Source organism: Spea bombifrons, chromosome 2, assembly GCF_027358695.1.
Source record: "Spea bombifrons isolate aSpeBom1 chromosome 2, aSpeBom1.2.pri, whole genome shotgun sequence".
NCBI classification, from domain to species: domain Eukaryota; kingdom Metazoa; phylum Chordata; class Amphibia; order Anura; family Pelobatidae; genus Spea; species Spea bombifrons.
In genome coordinates, this window is record NC_071088.1 from 2844399 (window position 1) to 2848434 (window position 4036).

At 42.9% G+C, this 4036-nt stretch overlaps 1 long non-coding RNA gene across 1 annotated transcript; it reads right to left on the reverse strand.

Annotated features, from left to right (window-relative positions):
- Positions 1-540: 540 nt before the first annotated feature.
- On the reverse strand, positions 541-3673 carry LOC128473193 (uncharacterized). Its single transcript, XR_008346254.1, has 3 exons — positions 3569-3673; positions 1790-1844; positions 541-1141 (listed from the first exon to the last, which is right to left on the reverse strand). It is a non-coding gene; the product is annotated as an uncharacterized LOC128473193 (long non-coding RNA).
- Between the last annotated feature and the right edge of the window lie 363 nt (positions 3674-4036).

A 4036-nucleotide genomic window follows, 5' to 3' on the forward strand; every position in this document is an offset into this window, starting at 1 on the left:
TGACCACAGACGGGTATAAGTGCAGCATAAATAGTTTTATATAGTTTATTATGACAAATGCAATCATCAGTAACTCTAACAACCCAAAATGTGTCACTTGACAATTAAGCATAAAAAAATGACAGAAACAAATTTTTACTCGATTAAAGAAATATGTCTGAGTAGGGCTTGGGCATTCAGAAGCGTTGTTTCTAATAAAGCACTTCGTTTAGAATTTGCTATATTCAGCAGAGTAAGTGGAACCGCACCTTTAGGAGTCCGCTTAACCTGTTTTAGGACCTGACAAAAAAGACTCATACGGAAATAAATTACTTTAAATAGTTAAGATTTATCATTAACGTTTTAGGAGGCGATTCGTTCTGTTCCGGTGTATCATAGTCAGGGGTGCAGAGAGTTTGCGTTTTAGTGCCTGGTTTTAGCCTGATTGTGTGTGTTTATGTTTATTTTAGCGTGTGTGTTGGTTTTGACGAAAGTGTGTGTGTGTCAGCGTGTGGTGTTAGCGTGTAAAGGATGAGTCCATGGTTAGTAGTGCGAGGGAGAGTGTGTGTGTGTAAATGTATGGTGTTAGAGTGAATGGGGGTTAAAGCCGGTTCTGTGCACTTGTTTTAGTTATGGGCAGGGGGCACAGAAGAGATTCTGTACCCAAGCACCACTAACAACCCTGATCATAGTCAATCAGAGATCTAATAAAGCTTATTGTAAACCATAAAAACGGTATAATTTATATATTAAGTATTTTTGATCCTCATAGGACAAGAACTTAACATTTTAGCACCAACATTAAAATCTGACCATGGTTTCAGCCAAATGCATGTAGAAAAATAAGCAACTCATGTGCGCATGTAACGTTCTGGGTCATCGCTTGGATGGGGTGTTAACAAAACCATTGGTTTGTGATAAACATGCATACGATATGCTGAACTGATCTTTGGACCTCTTTCGAAAAGCTCTTCATGTGTCCCCAGTTTTTCCCAGTTTATTTCTGCCTCCATCAACTGGGCCTGAGTGGAGGACAATCAGGGCTTCTGTCGGTGGATCTTCCAGGCTGAGCGAGGCCCTGACCTATTCCCAGCGATGAAAGGTTAGAATATAACGAGTTGGATTGAAATACCCAGTAATTCTCAGAAGAGTTAACGTCCACCTGGTAGGAAGAGAGATATTTATAAAGCATAATATTAAAATTCAACATGGAGAGCATAAGTAGCATTACTCCTACTTTAATGTCAGGACAGACCTGGAGTCTCCGGGTGATGCTCTACATTCCCCGGGTCTCCAGGTCACTCTCCTCTCTCTCTTCAAATAGGGGAAGGAGATCAGCCATGCCTACTCTCGTACCCAATCCCACCTAAATTAAGGCCACACCCCTTGGGCAGCTAGCCCCACCTTAGTGTGTGACTATCCCTGCCCCTTGCATGGTTAGCCCCACCTCCACTTGATGCCACTCCCCCAAAATCTTTGGTGGTCTACCCTGGGATGTTTCCAACTATGGTTATCATGTTTCCATAAGTATAGATCACGTGTCTCTTTACAGGCGAGATACGCTATATCCCCACTATAAGGAACGTTAGTGGGAGGCACAGTATGAGGGAGTTATAAGAGAGATATATTTCTATATAGATCTGCCTGTGAGTGAGTGTGAGACACATTGAGTTAACTTTCTTCTCCAACGAGTTTGAGTCTATAGACAGTCACACTATAGGGTTATCTCGATTTCCTATACACAGAAAGTGGAACACTATATGATGTTAATTCCGTTATAAGATTGTTTGTACAATAGCTCGCATCTCACCCTTGTTTCTTCATACTCTTCATCGCTGATTTGGTGAATCATTCTGGGAGGTGAACTATGAAATCATAGACATTTTATATTTACAAAGTACATCAATAAATATTAAGAAGTTAAAATATATAGCAAATAAACATCTGTACATGTCTCAATGGTAATTACGGTATGTCCTATGTGGGATCCGGTGCTCAGATGACCTCCACTCATTCACTCTTGACACACTCTCATTCATGCACTCTCACACTCTCATTCGTGTTCTCTCACGTTCTCTCTCAATTTCTTCCTAACTTCCCCACTGCTTCCATGTCCCTATCTCCTCTCCCTCAGCTCCGCTTCTTCTCTTACTTCTTCTTGTTCTTCTTTCTTCATCTGCTTCTCTCTTCTTATAACTTTGCTTCTCCGTGAACCTGGCCCATTGCCCCCGCCGGTAACACACATACATATTGGAACACGGTTTTACACATACTCTCACGTTTGCACAGAATTACACAATGCAACACACATGCACACGTACATACTCCTCCTCACACACACTTACACATACATTCATGCTCACACATACACCTTTATGCTCACACACAAACATATATATCCATGCACACACACATACACATCCAAGCTCCTGATAGGAGGAACAAGGGAGAGGCTGTCAAGGGCACAAGAGGTCAGAATATTGCAGGTAGATTTGTGGAGAAAGGGGGTGATGACGGGGGAGGGGACATCACAGGGGTGGCCCTCACAGGGTGCCTGAACACCTTAAGCCGACTCCGTTTCAGGTCACCCGCTGGAGCCACACCATTTATTTCCTATGTGATCGCATAGTAGTGCATTCCTGCCCTGCGTCCTCATCCCACACACGGAGTCACGTTAGGGAAGACGGTGCTGAGTCTGACAGAAACCCCCTCATCTGTAGAGTCACTACGGCAAGTACTTTTGTTTTTTAGTGTGTGTTGAAGTGGAGGGTGTGATGGCATGCCAGGGAGTGCAGGGGGGGCCAAGCAAATGTTAAAGGCGGCCCTGTATACAGTAATAACCCCCAGCTCTGTGTTTAGGAATAACACCCCAGTATTATATACAGTAATAACCCCCACATTGTATACAGTAACATCCCCCCCAGTGCTGTATACAGTAATAACCCCCAGCGCTGTATACAGTAATATAGCCCCCAGCGCTGTATACAGTAATATAACCCCCCAGCGCTGTATACAGTAATATAACCCCCAGCACTGTATACAGTAATATAACCCCCCAGCGCTGTATACAGTAATATAACCCCCCAGCGCTGTATACAGTAATATAACCCCCCAGCGCTGTATACAGTAATAAACCCCCTGCGGCGTATACAGTAATATAACCCCCAGCGCTGTATACAGTAATAAACCCCCTGCGACGTATACAGTAATATAACCCCCAGCGCTGTATACAGTAATATAACCCCCAGCGCTGTATACAGTAATATAACCCCCAGCGCTGTATACAGTAATATAACCCCCAGCGCTGTATACAGTAATATAACCCCCAGCGCTGTGTACAGTAATATAACCCCCCAGCGCTGTATACAGTAATATAACCCCCAGCGCTGTATACAGTAATATAACCCCCAGCGCTGTATACAGTAATATACCCCTAGTGCTATATACTACAGTAATAATCTGCAGACCTAGAGCTGTCAGTCATGTGATATTTTGGGTGATTTTCTCGGCTGAGCTGATGCTTTATGGCAATGCTAATGAAGTCCGAATAATTTCATCTATGGGTGAGTAATTGTTCGTCAGAACTTACCTCTTTATCTGATACTTGTAGTAAATAAGCCCAAAGAGAATGATTAGAACCAAGGCCACACTGCCCAGGGAACTTAGAAATTCCACATTTTTCAACAATGACCCCTCAGGCTTTTCTATATAAATTACAAAAGAAAACCATTTACAGAAAACTAGGTAACTGTTCATGGGGAGCATACGGCATGTATAATTGTACGTGCAGGACAAAGATGGCACAGGCAGGCTGTTTGGGGCACAGAAAGCAAGTCCCATCTGTGTACCAGGGCTGCCGTTTTGGGGTGTGTGTGACCCGTGATCCATATCTGCAATTATGGCATTATTTATTTGACCTATACCTTCAATGCTGAGTTTGCTTGTGATTTTCCATTTGATCTATACCTGCAAGGCAGGGTGTGTGTGTTATTTAGTTGCTTTGTACCTATAATGCTATGTTTCATGTGTTATTTATTAATATCTGTAAATACAGGGA